Source organism: Ursus arctos, unplaced genomic scaffold (assembly GCF_023065955.2).
Source record: "Ursus arctos isolate Adak ecotype North America unplaced genomic scaffold, UrsArc2.0 scaffold_25, whole genome shotgun sequence".
In the NCBI taxonomy this organism is placed as follows: Eukaryota; Metazoa; Chordata; class Mammalia; order Carnivora; family Ursidae; genus Ursus; species Ursus arctos.
In genome coordinates, this window is record NW_026622930.1 from 14,337,633 (window position 1) to 14,356,449 (window position 18,817).

At 43.9% G+C, this 18,817-nt stretch overlaps 1 long non-coding RNA gene across 1 annotated transcript in view; it reads left to right on the forward strand.

Moving 5' to 3' along the window:
* LOC113267378 (uncharacterized) overlaps window positions 1-18,817 on the forward strand; it is a 75,034-nt gene that overhangs the window by 42,396 nt on the left and 13,821 nt on the right. The window contains exon 3 of the long non-coding RNA XR_006411309.2: window positions 17,731-17,824. This is a non-coding gene — a long non-coding RNA (uncharacterized LOC113267378). The remainder of the gene's footprint in view (window positions 1-17,730; window positions 17,825-18,817) is intronic.

Here is an 18,817-nt window from a genome sequence, read left to right on the forward strand (position 1 = left end):
GCAAAACAAAAAATTATTATTCTTAAATTAAAATTTTAAAATATTAAAATTATTATTTTTTTTTGCAAGACAAAAAATAAAAAGAAAAGACTCTCGAAACGAGTCTTAGGAACCGCTATCTCCAAAAGGTCAATCTTTGCTCTCATTTGTCAGTCAACAATTTTATTGAGCTCCTTCTGTGCGCCAGGTTCTGTTCCAGCCCTGGAAATACAGCAGGGAATAAGAGTTGTGAGGTCTTTGATCTCATGGGGCTCATAAACTAGTGAGAGTGACATAATATAAGATGTGAACATATTATATAATTATATATAAGATGTTAACAATATATGTTGCATTAATATAAAATATGTATTCTATAAGTAGCATACCTAATATATATAATTTATAATATGTTAATTATGGTTAATATATATATATTAATAAAAGATAGAATCTCCAGAGTGATTAGTGCTATGGATAAAATAGAGCATGTTAAGGGGATAGAGTTGTGGTGGGTTTGAGGAGCTATTTTAGAGCCAGGAAAGGCCTCTCTGAAGAACTTAATCAAATGAAGGAGCAAACTATTTGAAAGTATTATGGAAAGATGTACCTGGCAGAGGGAACAGGAATTTCAAAGGCTTTGATCAGGGAGTGAATTTGGTAGTTGAAGAAGAGCAAGAGACTGGCTGGGATGTGTTCTTCAAGGGGGGCGGCAGTAGGAGATGACGTCAGCGAGGTAGGCCAGGGCCAGATCATGCCCAGCCTTGATGGCAAAAGTAGCAGTTTATTCCAGCCGTGTCTTCCTGGCCCATTCGTTCTTCCTGTTAGCAAAGGAGGATGCCATGGCCCTTCGTTTATTAAGCAAATTCTGCACAGCAACACTGTACGTGTGTCCTGCCTTGGCTAATGTGGAAGATCTACAAAGATGAGAAAGGAATGATACTTGCCTTCATGGGACTCATCATTCGGGAGGTTCCTCCAGTACCCCAGAGAAGCAAAAGGTCAGTAGAGAGCCAGGGCTCCTGAGCCTCTCTGGGTCCTGGTTAGTCTTTCTAAAATACAAATCCAGTCATGTCTTCTATACTTGGGTGGGGGGGGGACACACAGTGACTTCATATCACCCAAGGTTTGCTAAAGCCCAAATTCCTGCAGGTTTCTCAACCCTTGACCTCGAACTTTCTTTCTGAGTTCATACCCTGCCTCATCTCCCCAGACTCTTATTCTGAAATTTCACTGGACTCTATCCTCTTGCACAAGCTCCCTCTTCCTAGAATCCCCACCCTGGTGGCCAGCTGGTTGAACTCCTATTCATCCTTTAGGACTCAATGACAAATGGCCTCTCCTCCTTGAAGCCTCTTGCTTTCCCTCCAGGCAGAGTTAGTCAATCTCTAGAATCTTGTCCATAGTGAATATTTATATTCTAACATATTACATTGTATAGTCTCCATGTATTTACATCTGACTCCCGTAGTACATAGCAAATCTATGAATAGGAATAAATATCCTATTTATTTTCTACCATCTAGCACAGAGTAGATGTTTGTTTAATAAATAAGTTTGGTGCTTTCCAAACTGCATTTTAGGGTATTCATAGAGATGTTAATAAAAATTTTTGATGCAGATAAGTTCAGCAAACAATGGCTTAAACATAGTTAAATTGGAGCTAATATACATAGTATGATCCTGTTTGTGTTTTTTAAAAAATAGACATACATTTATTTGTAGAAAATTCTCTGACAAAGCAAATGGGAAACTTAACAGTGTCATCTCTAGGGAGTGAAGATGGGGAATTAAGCAGCAAGGGGAAGAGAATTTTTATTTTTCTCTTATATCATCCTATACTACTTGATTCTTTAAAAAATAAGTACATGCAATACTTTTAAGTAATTGATTTTTTAAAGATTTTGTTTAATTATTTGAGAGAGAGTGAGAGAGAGAGAACACAAGGGGAGGGGGCAGAGGGAGAGGGAGAAGCAGGCTCCCCGCTGAGCAGGGAGCCCAATACAGGACTCAATCCCAGGACCCTGAGTTCATGACCTGAGCCGAGGGCAGCTGCTTAATCGACTGAGCCACGCAGGTGCCCCCTTTTATGTAATTGATTTTAAAAACCGTGAAATACATGGCCATATTTTTAAAAATAACACTAGCAACCTTATGCTAAAAATGTGAAGAATAGTAATTTGATATATACTCTCTCCTGCTTGTACTGTCACCCACCTCCATCCCAACATCTTCTTGGGAGACAAAACCTCCCCAGACCTCATGGCACAGTGGCCTCCCCAGGTGAAGAGGCCTCCAGCAAAAGCTATCTCTGGGCCATTCCCCGAAGAGCCCTGGAAAAAGGTTCCATTCAAGGCAGGAGAGGATGAGGCCTGTGTACAAAGAGAAAGAGCAGAGTCAAGATACTGAGTGATAGAGATTTGGAACATGAATTGAACTCCTGGATCCCACTGTGCCTGAAGCTAATTTCACCTAGGAATTCACTTTGTAAGCCAACAACTTCCTACATTTGTAAAGAAGCCTAAAGGGTTGCAATGGAATATAGCCCTGCCCTGGGAAATCGGTGACATAGTGTCTCCTAGTAACTAGCTGGATCCTTATTTCTTCTCTACAGGCCTCACATCCCACAACTGAAAAATGTATTGACTGACTCTTTTCTACCTCATCTTCGTGATCCTATGTCCTTGTTTGACTCCTAGGTCCACACTCTTTGTCTAACCAGATACTGCCTCTCCTTCAGTGGGTGGGAGTATCCCGAGGGACTTATATATCTTCATTGTTTCTGACCCCAGAAGTCAGAGGCAGCTGATGTGGCTGAGTGAGTTCAAGGACAGGTGGGAACTGACACGGATGCTAGGGCTGACTCTGGGATCCTAGGGCCCAACATCAAAATGCCAGTCACTTTAGGAAGGCTGTTCCTCTTCTCCTCCCTATTGTTTCAAGGGACATTTTGAACAAAAGCAAACCAGTGAGTGCACATGCCTGAGGGGCTAGAAGACCCTTTGGTCTGGGGCTCACTTAGGTTGGGGCCTTAGAATTTAACACTATTCCCCACATCATGGAAACTGTATTTGGTTCCAGGCCTCCTGCAGGGCCTAGGTCCTGGAGGACTAAGAGAAGGCTGTGGTTGTATTGGACAGGTGACTGGGCCAGGTGGGGAAGATGAGAGTCATCAGAAACTATCACAGTGGGCAACAGAAGATAGTCCTTGTGGATGAGCAGAGCCCAACATCAGGAAAAGGGGAAGGAACTGACATCCTGGTTTAGCCCTTCTGCTCAGGTTCTGTGCTAGATACTTTACTTCTGTTTTCTTATTTAATCCACATAAGAGGTATCGTGTCCTCATTACATAGATGAAGGAACTGAGGCTCAGAAGGGTAAAAAATCTTTGTCCAAGGTCATACAGCTTGTAAGTGACAAAGCCATGACCCAAACCAGGTTGGTGTGACCCCAAAGCCTCTTAGGAGTGTGGCCCCAGCCACAGGAATAAGATATGGAAACCCTGGGGTTGTGGAGGAGGAGAGACAGACATGACTTCAGTCTGGAAGGATTGGGTGCATATGGAACCAACGCTTGAAGAAACACAAGGAAAGTGCAATGGCCAGAGCTGGGGCCTTGGGTTCAGCTGGCCCATCAGTGGGGCTGGCCACAGCTAACCCCTAACCTTCCTTGATGGAGCAAGGGCTCTGCTCTGGACACTCAATGGTGAACACATCACCAGGGTCCTTGCCTTCTAAATCTCACAGTCTAGTGGCTTAAAAGATACCACACACAAATCACTCAAGGAAATATCTACAAAGTGCAGTGAGGTGTGACTGTGTGCGAGGGGGGCCTGATCTGGCATTGGGGCAGGAGTCGGGGTCAGAGAAGATTTCCTCAACTGTGTTAATTTCCTATTTCTGCTGCAACAAACTGACACCAACGTAGTGACTTTAAACAACACACCTGTATTCTCTTATAGTTCCAGAAGTCCGAGGTCCCAAATGGGCCTCCCTGGGCTAAAATCAAGATGTCTGCACAGCTGTGTTCCTTCTGGAGGCCCTAGGGGAGAATGTGTGCTGTGTCTGCAGTGTCTAGAAGCCACCTGTGTTCCTTGGCTCGTGGCCCCTTCCATCTTCAGAGCCAGCAGTTGCATTGCTCTGACCTGTGCTTCTTCCTTGGTCTCATCTCCCCTGATTCTGACTCTCCTTGCTGCATTTTAAAAGGACCCCCCAGGATTACTTTGGGCCCACCCAGATAATCCAGGATAATCTCCCCATCAAAAGATCTTTACCTCAGTCAGATCTACAAAGTCCTTTTTGTGATGGAAGGTGACATAGTCCCAGGGTCAGGAGATTAGGCCATGGGCATCTGTGGGGGGAGGGAGGGCGTGATTCTGCTTACCACACCTAGGACTTGACCTCTGACCCATAAATGGAAGAAGAGGGAGTTAACTGAGTAAAGGGAGTGAAGGAGCGTGAGAGAGTATTCCCCAAGAGGAAACCGTATGAGCAAGGGTCCTGAGGCAGGAGGGAAGGTGATGAGCTGAAGATTTTTTAAAAAGCTGGTGTGACTGGAGTACAGAAAGTGGGAAGGGAAGGTGAGACAGCAGGCTGGAGAGCAGGGAGGGACAGGCCTTCCACAGCCTTGGAAAGGACTTTGGCTGTGGTCTTTCCTAGGTGAAGAATGGGGGTATGATTGAATGTATCTTTTGAAGATCCCACTTCAGCTTCCCATGGAGAATTGGGTTTAAGGGGCCCAGGGAGCCCTTTAGATAAGTGGCGGGTGTGGGGGGGCTGGAACCCGTTTTGGCCATCACTCAAAGTCTCCTGGCCCTTCCAGGTGGCACATATGAACCATGCGCACCTTGCTCTGAAGCTTTGATGTTAATTTTAATATGGAAAATTACAAACATATACACAAGTGGAGAGAGTTTACTAAAGGCCCATGTATCTATCTCCCGGTCAGACTAACTAGTCAATTCACGGCAAATCTCAGAGCATCTATATTCCTCTATCCCAGGATTATTTTGAAGCAAATCCCAAGTAGCCTATCATTTCATCCAAACTTATTTCAGCTTGTATCTGTATCAGGAATCCTTACCAAAATAATAATAATAATAATAATAATAATAATAATAATAATAATAATAATGTCGTCGTCATCTTGGGAGTTACTACGTCCCTGTCCTGGCTCAGCACATACCTGTGGAAGGAAGGAATAATTATTCATTTTGACAACCTCATAGGAAGAATATTCCTTTGTCATGTTTGCCCAGGATTCCAGAGCACCTTGTACGTCAAAATCCACATCCTCTCGGGCAGAGGATTTCTCTTCTTGTGTACGCCAAGCTTCATCCAGTTCTCCCAGAAACTTCTCTCCCCAACCCCTAAGGATCGTTGCTGCAGGTTCCAGTGGCTCCAGGGCATACACGCCCTATTTTTCAGATGGGACGATTAAAGGCCCTGCTCCGGCTCAGCCCACGGGATGGCAGAAGCCTCGGCGTGGTGTCCCAGCCTGCCACTCTCTTGGCACTAGGCGAGAAGGCCTTTTCAAAATGACAAAAGAAGTTCATGCAACCCACGTGCTGACATGCTCATTTCCAGGACACCTGCAGTTAGCTTCCTGCTCTCCAAATTACTCTGTATTGCTGGGTGGGAGGTGGAGAGGCCTCTAATTACACCTTCTTGCAGTCTTTTGGTTCTGTGACTATTTCAAGGAGATGTGGAACCATGTTGACATCCTCCTCTCAAATGAGGACCCTCTTAAGAAGCCCCCTCTCTGCTCCTCTCTCCGTGAAAGCCTTTGTTGTCTGGTGATGTTCTCTTTGGGTTATCAACTGCTGTGTAGGAAAACCTCCAAATGGCTTGAATAACAATTAATCGTTTTGTTATGTTTGTGATTTATGGGGGAAATTTGGGTGAGCCTCAGCAGGGCAGGGCTGCTCCACGTGGCATTGAGCTGGTACATGGTTTGGCCTAGAGGGTCCAAGAAGTCTTTGCTCACATGTCTGGGGCCTGCTGGGCACAGCAGGATTCCTGTCTTCCCATGTTGTCTTAGGACCTCTCCCATGGCCTCTCTAGCAGGAGACCTAGCACAGGACTTCAAAAGTACTTGTTCCCAGACGCAGAAAGTAGGAGATGTCATCCCTTCCAGCCTGGAAACTGCTACAACACCACTCGCTTTGCTTATTCTGGTGGTAAAGGGAAAAGGAGCTGGACCCACCTCTCAATGGAAGGAATGTCAAAGAGTGTGTGGCAACCTTCAATTCTTGTCTTCAGCTATTTGAGCTTCTATAACGGAATAGCATAGACTGGATGGCTTATATACAACAGAAATTTATTTCTTACAGTTCAGGAGCCTGGGAAGTCCAAGACCAAGGTGCCAGCAAATTTTGATGTCTGGTGAAAGCCTGCTTCATAGTTCATAGATGGCTGTCTTTTTTACTTCGTCCTCCTATGGGGGAAGAGGCAAGAGTTCTCTCTTAAGGGCATTAGTATCATTCATTCATGGGGGCTTCACTCTCCTGACCTAAGCGTCTCTCCACAAAGGCCCCTCCTCCAAATACCATCACCTTGGAGGTTAGGTTTCCATAAATGAATTTTGGGGAGACACATTCAGTTGGTAGCATTGCTCCATAGGCAAGGAAAGGAGAGCATAGATCCTTTGTGACCCCAAATAAATGCAGTGGTCCAGCTCGCAGGAGCTCTCCCAGGACAGCTTCGAATGGAAACGCAGGTTTCAGCATTCTGAGACCACACTGCAGTCCTGTTACAGGGAAGTTCCATATCAGCCGACGTGTCCTCTGCTTGGAAGGTAAGAGCATCGGTTTCCATAGGCAGAGGGAGAGTGGCAGCTGTGTTAAAGTAATAAATTATGGCTGCTCCTGAGATTAAAGCAGTGACTTTGCTGGCTTCTCAAAAGGGCAAATCTTGTGAGTCAAGCTGATTTGAGTCACCAGCCTGGGCTAACTCTGTTCACAGTGCTTCTGTCCTTGTAGAATTGACTAGGATGTCACTTCTCTTTCCTCACCCTGAACTCTGTGGCTGAAGACCCCTGTGATGCCGGTGGGGGGCTGGGTTGGAATTCTGGCCATCTAGCATGGGCTTCCGTGTAACAGCTCACCGTTAGTAAAATGGGGAATAGAAACACTCCTTTAAGGTTTGTGAGAATTGAAAGCCAAACAGGAAGGACTCGATGTAGTTTCTGGAACACGTAATAGATGCATAAATATAATTTAGTTCTCTGGTCTCTCTTGCTTCGCTTTATTTCTTTTTCCTTTTTTTCCTCTCTCCCCTTGCCCTCTCCTTTCTCCCTTCTCTTGCCTTTTCTCTTTCCCTTTTGTTCTCTCTCACTCTTTCCCATTTGAGACAACCAACGGCTCCCTGCTACAAACTCTGGTCCACACATATTCTCACATCATCCCCTTCTCCTAGCATGCCTTCCCCTTCTTCCCACTGATCTAAAACTTCAGGGACCTTCCTAATTTCCATACTCTTTCCTCTGTGAAATATTTCCTGCTCATCTCAATTGGACATTGTCTCTCCCTCCTGTGAATTCCCATAGTTCTGGTCCATTTGCTAACAGGAAAAGAGCTCATGGTCCACAAGTGAGGAAGCATGGATCCTATTTGGGCTCTGCCACTACATGGTTGTGTGACCTCAGGCAAGTCATTTGCCCTGCGCAAGTTTTATATCCCCATCTATAAAATAAGGCAGGGAAATTAGATAATTCTTCAGTTAGGGTACTTCCTGCTGCAAATGACAAAACGCTCTTCCGATTATCTTAGAAAAAGAGTTTATTGCGTTCTATAACTGAAAAGTCCAAGGTTAGAGTCAAGGTCAGCTCCATTCAGGAGCTCAAATGATCATCAATAATAATTGGCAATAAATAACTACCTTCTTTCCTAATAATGTTAGTAAGACTCTCCATGCTGACTCTCATTAGGCTGCACTGAGGCACAAGCTCATCTGAGGCAGTCACAGTGGCCAGAAGAATAAATATTCTCATTTGTCTAGATTTTATCACATGCCCACCCTCGGAACTGGTAATAGGGCCAGCCCCACCAAAATGCATTGGCTGAAAGTGGAGGGATAGTTCTCTATAGAAAAGTCTGGGTACTGCTCTCAGAGGAAGGGGCAGTGCATTCTGAGAATGCAAAAATACTGGATCCTACTACAGTCCACCCCTTAGCTGATAATCTTCCCACACAACAGTCTTCCTAGAGACCTAGCTTCCTAGAAACCCAGAGTGCCCAGCCAAATATAATGCAGCTGCTCTGTGTGCAGTGCTAAACACAGTCATCTCATTCTCTAAAAAACGTAGTCCAAAGTTTTGTCTGGGCTGTATCCATGTACTTCCAGACTGACTGACTTTCTCTTTCTTTCTTTCTTTCTTTCTTTCTTTCTTTCTTTCTCTTTCTTTCTTTTCCTTTTCCTTTTCCTTTTCCTTTTTCTTTTTCTTTTTCTTTTTCTTTTTCTTTTTCTTTTTCTTTTTCTTTTTCTTTCCTTGAGATTTTAAGTAATCTCTACACTCAACGTGGGACTCAAACTCCCAACCTAGAGATCACGAGTCACACACTCTTCTGACTGAGCCCACCAGGTGCCCCTCCACGCTTTCATGATGATGCATGTTCTTCTCCGTCAGGTTGAGTGTGGCTCTTCAAGTCCTAGAGCCTTTGAATAAATGACATTTTTCCCCACCCACCCAATAACACTAGTGAAGGAAAAAAAAAAAAAAAACCGGGGTAACTGCTATTAAAACATTCATTTGAAAAAGAGAAACAGAAAACAGGGGTTATTAGTCCATGGTTTATACCATATCCTGTTGGAGGGGGATGGGAAGCTCCCTGCACTGTCAGTGGAATGAGTGCCTTGCCACGCCAGCTGCCCTAGGTTTTGTTCTCCTTGATGCTTTCCATCAACATAGGAGAGATGGACTTTGGGGTGAATTGCCTTTCTGGGAATGCAGTGTTCTGGTTTCCTGTTAGCATAAGTTCAAGTGTCTCAGAAATGCAGTCATTGGCAAGGAACAGAATGCCTGGCTAACAGTGATTGAAACAAGCATGAATTTATTTTTCTCATATAATAATATATCCAGAGGCAAGCAGTCACCAGCATGAAATTAAATCAAGGGCCAATGAACTGTGATTTTATTGGCCTTTTCCAATAGATGGAATGCTACAGCTCACATGTGCGTTCAAGGGAGAAAGGTGGCGGGGCTGCTCCAGTGTATCTGTCCCCCTTTAATCACAAAAGGCAGAAGACTTCCCAGAAGCCCTCCCCAAGCTTCTGTGTAGATCCCACTGGCCAGAATTGTGTCTCATGGTCACTGCTAGCTGGAAGGGAAGTTGTGGAAGCTAGTATTTTGTCCATTATTCCCCAAACAGAACTGAGATTTATTAGCAAGAAAGGCCTGAAAATTGCCTTAGGGATCAAAAGTGAGGGTATGGGGGGTAGTTTGTTTTCCAAAAGAAAGTTAGGGATCAATGACTACAAGAGACAGGGAGGTATGCCAAGTAGGAAAAAACAGACTGTCATTGCAATCCCAAATAGACTGTTTCTGACTCTAAAAATCCTTGGTCCAAAGGGCATACGTTTTTTTAAAAAATGGTTTCTGGGCTTAAATAAAAGAATAATAATATTGCAGAGGAGTTTTGGAAAGTTAAGTCAGTGGCAACTTATTTGCCTTCCTGAGATAACAATGACAACTTCTGATTTTATCAGAAATTTCAGGAAGAATGAAGGAGACTTTGAGCATGCTGACATGTGCCTTGTCATCTGTAGCATAGGGTGCTATTTCTCAGGGTGATATCCAGGAACCAGGGCTGCCAGCCACCCACCTTCTCCCCAGCCCCCAGCCCTTCCCTTCTCCCTTCCCCCAGCAATGGAATGTGCTAGTGTTCACTGTCTGATTTACATAACCACTGAGGCTAAATTGCCCAGAGCCTCTGATGCTCCCTCTTCCCTGGCCTCACCCTGCAGTTAATATCCATGGTTTTAGGGCTAAGAGGGATTAAGAGAGATTTTTAGATGAGTTTCATTATTTCCAGGCTGGATTAGTTGGTTTACCCAATGTGAGCCTAAAGGCCCATGTAGAGCCCCGCCCCCCAGCCAGGGGCTCCTGAGTGGTCATTGTGGGGGTGCTTCTGTGGAGTGGACCGCAGCACAAAGTGGGTTACAATTCTGGGACAGAGGAGCATTTGGGGGAGTGGAAAGGAGATGCTGCTGTTCTGGGCATGCCCCAAGGGAATGAAGCTAATAGACTAGACATCTGCATTGGAAACCAAGTTAATTTTTGAAGCAAAGGCTAAAATAAGCTTCCCTCTTCTCCTTTCTCACCAACCCCCCCCCCCCCCCACCTAACCTGAAATAAGAATAGACGTGATTAGGAGCAGGTCTGCTATGCAAAACAGAATAAACCTGCCTCACAGACCATGACCAGTTCTGTACGAGAGCACATGGCCAGGTCTTTGGCTAAAAAAAGAATGCATGGAGCAAAAGAGCGTCTCTCAGGCAGTTTCTAGGTCCCATGGCCCTTTAAATTTATCACCCCACAGGGAGGGAATAGAAATCCTTTTTAGGATTCATACTCAGGATTTTAATCTGTTTTCTATTTTTAACCTTTAGAAGAGAAGACGAAACCCTGCAAACTAAAAGAAGCCATTATCTTTGCTAAAGTAATTTCAGCTCTGAGAGAGCAAGAGTCCGATTTAGCTTTCTAGGTTGGGGTTTTTTAGTTTTTTTGTTTTTTTAATTCCTTGCAAATTAGAACAGGTGCTAGAAGAGCTGCAAATCTGGGGAAATGGGTCCTGTGAGCACCAGGAAAGAGGGCTGCATATGTCAGTGGGGCTCCCCCAAAATCACACATCACTGCTGCCCCCAACTACGCCAACCTGGACTACTACATATCCGTCTGGTCACTCCTCTTCCATCCATTCTCTACGGTTCTGCTCCTGCTCTTCTTCTGCATCGGGCTCTCATGACACCATTCCTCTACTTTAAAACCACACTGTCTTCAGGAGTACAAACTCCAAAGCGAGAGGCACAAAGCCTCCCAGCCATCTCCTGGCTCCAGCCTGCCTTCCTGCATCACCTGTGTTCTTTGCAGCCAGTGCCCTTTTCCGAGCACAGCACCTGCTATGCGTTCAGTTACATTTGTCCAGCAGATGCTAACCGGCTATGCCAGTCCCCATCTCCTGTATTTGGCGCATTTACACTTCTCCAGGCTTTGTACATTCAAACCCTTCCCTTTGCCGGGAATAGCCTTTCCCATCCTATCTGCCAAGGAAGCAGGTACTTATTCCTAAGCCTCCAACTCGAATGTCAGCTCTTTTCCATAGCCTCCCCTGACATTCCCTTCACCCACCCACACACCCCAAGGCAGAATTATTTTGGGTTACCCTCCTCTTTTATGCATTCCACTGCCGTAGCAGTTCCCACATTGTGTATTTATACAGCCTGACATGCTATAAAAAGATAATTGAGTTCCTGAGAAAATTGACTTTATCAAAATTGAATTAAAAACCAATTGATTTGGCAAGAGACAAAAGGGGTTGCAGTTAGTGTGTTCAAGGCTTACAATAACAAAGTTAGCTCTCCTGCAGGATTTTCAATAATAAAGGTGCTTTATGCCAATCACAGCATTTAATTTCAAGCTCACATATCAAATTGCTTTATCAAGAAAGACAAAAATGAACCCAAACACCTCATTTGACTTATAAGCCACACACCCAGGAGCCTTCCAAACCTCAATCATCTTGGCCTTGACCTTGCAACTTTGCTGGCATCACAATTCATAACACAGTACACAGAAAAATCACAGGCATGAACTGGTGTACCAAGGAGGAAGCGTGCACGCTGCTGGGTGTCCTCACACTTTGTTCCTCTTACCTGTCATCCTCATCAAGGACGGATCCCCAGGGACAAGCCTGTTGTTACCAATGGCAATCAGGGTAATGTAAATTGTGTTTCTTGATTCACTGACCTTATGGTCAATATGTAATTCAATTACGAAAACTCTCTCTGTAGGGAAGGGCCTCCAGTACTATCTATTACCTTCTTTCTACGTGGGAGGACACCAAAAGCAGGGACAGTGTCCTGCTCAACTTTGTCATCCCAGTTTTGCTGAACTGATGACAGATGTCCTGCATTGTGCAGATAATTAGCTTTAGTCTTGACTTTGTCTGGAGCTTGCTCAGTGCGTAGGCTGTTTTAGCATATGACCCGGATACATTCCCAGCCCCTCACCTCAAGCTTCTGTATCCTGATGACTCAATTTTATTGTTGTGAATGAAGATTGACCTTAATATAGCCCTTTTGTAATACAATGTTAACATTTATTGAAAGCTATGCTAAATCTTCTATATGCATTATCTCATCTGTTCCAACAACCCTGGAACATCAGGAATATTACTGGCCAACTGTACAGAGAGAGTAAACTGAGGCTTAGGTCAATTATGTGTCCCACAGACAAACAAGTGGAAGATAATGATATAAAATAACCATTCCAAAATAAAAAATCTCATTTGGAGTAGATATTCCCCAACCTTTAGTTGTTTTATAGCTCTCCACTTCAAATAGAAAGTCAATTCATTTATTTGCACATTTGCAAACTTCGCAATTAGTTTATCTTGCAGGATTTAACTGCATAATGTTGGATATTCAATGGATGCTTTGTTTTTATGGCCGAGTTGGTACTGATTTGAACATTCTTTTTTTTTTCTTCTTTAAAGGTTGTGCTTACTTTAGAGTGCAGGAACGAGCTGGGGGGGGGGCAGAAGGAGAGGGAGAAGGAGGCCCCCCCTGAGCAGGGAGTCTGACACCAGGCTGGATCACAGGACCTTGAGATCATGACCTGACCCAAAAGCAGTGGCTTAACCAACTGAGTCACCCAGGCGCCCCTAAACTTTTTAAGTTAGAATACCCATAGCTGGGGCGCCTGGGTGGCTCAGTCGTTAAGTCTCTGCCTTCGGCTCAGGGCGTGATCCCAGCGTTCTGGGATCGAGCCCCACATCAGGCTCCTCCAATGGGAGCCTGCTTCTTCCTCTCCCACTCCCCCAGCTTGTGTTCCCTCTCTCTCTGGCTGTCTCTATCTCTGTCAAATAAATAAATAAAATCTTTTAAAAAAAATACCCATAGCTGTTTTCTCTAGCAGAAAACTGAAGCCCTCAATCATTTATTTGTCCAGCATAGTGCGGGACTAGAGATGTTCTCTAAGGGAAATCTTGGCCATATCCAGGGGCACGCACTTACAGTGAGGTGTGAGGAGATGGGATGGCTGCTTTCTTACAAAAGGGTATAGACCCTCCCAGGAGTTGGCTTATGTCTCCACCCTTAATCCATCCCATGGTACCTGTTCCCCAGTACTCATCAGACATATCTTTGCACGCTTGCTACCTGATTCTTATCAAAAAAACCTATTTTGGACAAATACTGTTTGTGATGATGTCTTGAAGAAGTAACTGTGCCCATAGTCTTTTTAAATCACAGATGAGGCGTTTTAAATCTGCTTTGGAATAGACATTACATATATATAATTAAGTAATTATAGTGATTTCAGATAAGCAATTTAACTTCCTTGCACCTCAGTTTCCCCACTGGTACCAGGAGGTAGTTGGTCCAGGTGACTTCAAAGTGATTTCCAGTGCTAACATTTCATCAGGTATTCTCAATTCTGGCCATACCTGTGCTCATGAGAGTCTCGTCACAAACTGTCGAATGTGTTGGAAGATCCGAGCATTGTTTCTGTTTCGTCTTGTAGGAATGCATTAGAATTTGTGGCTTCCTGGGGTCAGTAATGGAAGCCTTCCTGGTGGCCATCATCGCCTCTCCTATTGCAGTCAATTTCCATCTGGAGATTCACATGATTCCAAGGAAGCCAACTCTTCTCCAGAGGAGTGTAGAAGGTATTCCCACAGTGCATGGAAGAGGTGGTATCAGGCCAGCGTGGTGTCAATGGGAATGGACTCAAGAAATAGTTTTGATGGATTGGAAATGGGAGGTGAGAGAGAGACGAATCAAGGCTTGAACAACCTGGTAGTTGGAACTACTTGCTGAGAAAGAAAGGTAGGGAGGAACAGGTTGGTAGTCGGCACAATCACAGTTTGATATTGTCCACGTGTGTCTGTGCCCACTTCCCAGCCCACACTTATGGAAAACTGCTTGAGGGGGGCAAGCATGACCTGCTCCTCTTTGAACCCTCACAATACCCAGCACCAGGCGGTCAACACAGACTTGCTGACTGGAGGACCAGATCCTGGCGTCAAAGAGTGGGTAAGGGATGTATAGTGGAGACTGAGCTGGCGTTAGCTCCAAAGGGGAATTTGTTGGCTCATGATCTGAAATCCCAGGAAGAGCAGGGTGAAACTGGCCATAAGAGACAACTAGAGCTTCGGATGCCTGGGTGGCTCAGTGGGTTGGGTGTCTGCCTTCCCTCGGGTCATGATCCCAGCGTCCTGGGATTGAGTCCCACATTGGGTTCCCTGCTCAGCGGGGAGCCTGCTCCTCCCTCTGCCTGTCCCTCCCCCTGCTTGTGCTCGAGTGTTCTCTCTTTTTCTCTCAAATAAATAAATAAAAATCTTGGGGGGAAAAAAAGATAGCTAGAGCCAACACTTTAGCACCCCTAGGGCCTCCTTCCCCTACCGTTTTGAATTTTCTCTGGGTGTTAGCCCTGTTCACTATCATTCATGCTTCTTACATCCTTCTTAATGCAATACTTTCACAAATCATCTTGTTCATATTCTTGTCTGCCTCCCTGCTCCATGCCCTATCGTGTAAATTCCGTGGAATTACATCTGTCTTATTTATTGCTACTTCCCCAGCACCCTAAATAATGCCTCTCTTTGAGTGGAGGTTTTGTAAAAAAAATTTTATGAATGGATGAATGGCTTTTTCATACAAAAGGCAAGGACTTTGTCACAATTTGCCCACCTCTGAGTCTAATCACTTGTGTCCAGGCATTTGAGGTACTCTGATGATTTCATCTTGAGTCATGCCCCTGTGTCTGGGGATGGGAGGAGATATGGAACCAACAGTAGGACAGAAAAATCTGTGGGCAAAAAGAAGACCTTTGGACAAAATTAAAGGCAAGAGGCACTAAGAAGTAGTCTCTTAGACTTTGATGAATGTAAACTATTCTCAGCCCTGAACTCTCCTGGGGTATGTGCGGGCATTGTCCCCTTCAATTTCCTGGCTTCTTAGTTACAGTGATTTGGACATATTTATAAGACACACACTCTGGGCAAGTGATAATATTCTCCAAACCAAAATTTAAATGCACAGTCTGATAAATGTGTGGACAACAGGATGCAACATTTAAATTAGGCTTGTTCCCAAAATGTCATGATGGTTGCTGGTTTCTCCGGTAGGTGTCCACTCCAGGTTAGCTGGGAAGTCATTAGCCATTTAAGCCTTGATTCTACGCATGACATTTACATGGGCGAAGTGCTGGCATTAGCTCATCCACGTCACTCGCAGTATCCAGCAGCGAGTCCAATTTCCCTTAACCATTTGGAAAAGTGGCAAATTACAGGGAACAAATGTCCTTTCCAGCAGCAGGAGAGACACCTGCCTAATGAATCAGCAGTTATGCAGATGGTGAGATGGAGAAACCAAGCAGGAAAGGTCTGGAGTCGGCTTCTCTTGATAAGCAATCAGTGCCAGAGCATCTTCTCCCGTCTCTAATCCTGCTGGGCTGGACCACATGGCTTTCCACACAAATGTAGGTCATTTAAAATGCTGTCAGCAAGCTGGTGTTTCTTAACTGCCAAGACGCTGGAAAACCTATAGTGACTAGGAGAAATGATTTCCGAGCTGGTGCTTCTCACTTAGAACAGAGAATCCAGAATTTTAAAGCTGCATGCTATAATCAGAGTCATGATTATCCTTCAGTGTTGCCCAGATAGCCACCAGATTTGTCTGTGCATGTGTTGGAGGGTGGGAATGGAGGTAGGGGGAAAAGGAAGGGAAGGGAAGAGGGCTAAGCCATATTTTTAAAGGCACTAATAGCAGTTTTGCAATTTACTCTTGAAGGTATTTAAAAGCATTTTACTCACTGATAGGAAGAATCAAAATGTCATCATTTATGCCAAGATCTGGAGACACATTTGGCCCTCGGTTTGTCTGAGAAAGAAAAGTATCTGTTCTACTGATTGAATTTACCATTTTGCAAAATTACCTCTGTTTAATTCATGAAATTTAATCACGATCATGCTGGGATTTATTGCTTCTCATTAATGCTTCCTTTGAAGATGAGTTGGAAGACCTAGGGTTGAGAGGAAAGAAAGATTCTGTCCAAAGTACTATAAGACTTAATTTGGATTTTATTAAATCTCATTAGTTCAGTAATACAAAATTTATAACACTTTGGACAGACAGTGGGCTGATATTTATCTTGGTTTAATCTATGAAAAAGTGACTTTTCTCTGCAGGTGAATGATATCAATAAGTCTTAAGGGGATATTCTATATCCTTGATAGAATATTCATTAGACACTTTCTTTTACATGCAAGTACCATGCTAATTTCAAAATTTTTCATATATTCATTACAGAAGATGGGTGGAAGCTACCTCTTGAAATACTTCCCTACTTACTATTACTGTTGTTTATTTATTTATACTCTGCCCCCTTCCAAAAGGTGTCTGCACCAGCCTCTAACAGAGGACACATCTATATAGACAAAATTAAGTGTGTGTCTGATTACCACATCACACAAAAATATTGAGCCAGATTTTCACTGAATTTGGAGAATATTTTTGGAGTGGTCTGTCTTAAAAAATGGAGTGAATCTGAAATTAATTTTTGATAGATTTCTGGGAAGTGCTGTAAAAAAAAATAGTGTAGCAGTTTTATGGGAAAACCCAAAATAAGAGTGACTTCAAAAAAGTCAAAGTTTATTTCTGATTCACCTAAGAGAAACCGCTGGCTAGGTGGCCGGAGCTGATAGGATGACCTTCCAGGTATCAGTGACTCAGCACCCATCTTTCTGTTCAACCATCCCAGTACTGGCTTCTATCCTTTGGGACACCTCATGGTCTAGGATAGCTGCTGGTGTACTGGGTACTACCCAGTCAACAGGTAGGAAAGATAAAAGACTCCCCCTCAATGGGTCAACACTCTTTAAGCAGCCTTCCTGGAAGTCCCACACAAAACTTAGTCCATGGCCACACCTGGCTGAAAGGGAGCTTTTGTTAATAAGGAAGAACAAGAGAACGGATGTGGGGTGGAACCAACCAGTCCCTGCCATGAACAGATAGCCAGCCAGCCATCTGAGTGGCTAAAATTGTGGTATAATCTGAGGGGGAGAACTAGAAAATTAAGAACAAGGAAAGTAAAAGAATTCATGCAGTAACAATGATTAACAGCTTTAACATTGAGTTTCTTGATAGCCACGGAAAAGAAAGCATTATTTTTACCAAAGAAGCAAATATATCAGTTGTTCAGTAGAAGCAAAACGTCTATTGGAATTGAATTCTAAAATGTTTCTCTTGCTAGTACCACATAGCATAATGGCTACCTGTTGTGCATTTTCAATTACTTTCATTATTAAATATTCTATCCCAGTGTTCTCCAAACATATACTCACCCGTGAATGTCCAGTCTCTGTCTCAGAAAACGTCGTCACCATGGGTGTTGGAAACAATGACAGGCACAATTGAATGTTCTTGATGAGTTTTGCAGGGAGCGTGGAAAGTGATTCTGTGGGAATCAGAGGAAGGGATAGACCCGAAATGTCATAGCGGTGTAATCCATGCCAGGCCTTTTGTTTTTTAGGCCCAGGGGCCTCATTGATGCCAGAAGTGATCAAATCCTGGAAGACGAACTCAGCCTAACTGAAATGCCTAGGAAATGGAGACAAGAATCAATAGTAAGTAAAAGAGTTGTCACAAAGACTAAGGGTGCCTTCGCTGGCCCCATCTGTGCATTCTCTCCAGTTACGATACTTGGGAAGCCAAATCTTCATCCAGAGCCACACTTTGGATCTGTCATGAAAAATCTCTATCACGGAGGTCAGGATTACTCAAAACTCCAACAATTAATTCATTTTCCTCATAAGCAGACCTACATGGAAATCCAAAGGTTGCTTTGAAATATTTAATATTTAAATATTTAATGGCATCAAGAGCATCTATCACTACATAGATGGGATAGTTTTGCCTAGAGATTGGAAATCATAGAAACCTTTTGGCTAAGACCCTTCTTTCCTAAACATAGTCTGAACATGAGTGGCCAACATTTCCCCCTTTGCTCTTCTTTTTTTAGGCCCTCATGACTACCCAAACCTCTCTGGGGTTGGTCATAGCACTCTTTAATGATATCCTGCTTACCTGAGAAGGCTCTGTCTCTTTTCGGTGACCTTTCACTTCTTTGCCCTTCTTCATAAAGTGTTTCTCTCCCAGGTTAACTCTGAGAGGGCAATCCAGAGTCTTGTGGGAGCACTGTAGTGAAATGCCCAAGTATGGATGTCCAGTGAGCTTCCATAAATGTCAAGAGCGTAAGACTCTAGTGGCTACCATTTACTGAGGGCCTACTACATGGATCACTGATATGGGCAACTTTACTTATAGTTTCTCATTAAATCCACATAATAAATCTGGTGGGAAGGACTATTATTTCTTCTTGCAGCTAAGGAAACTGAAACTTGCGAAGTGTATTTATTTGCTAGGGCTGCCATAACTTAGTGGCTTAAAACAAACTCAGTGGCTTAAAACAACAGAAGTGTATTCTGTCAGAGCTCTGGAGGCCTTAGTCCAAAATTAAGGTGTTGGCAAGGCTGTAATCCCTCCAAACGCTCTAGGGGAGAATCCATTCTTTGCCTCATCCAGCTTCTAGGGTGGCTACATCCTTCCATTCCCTGCCT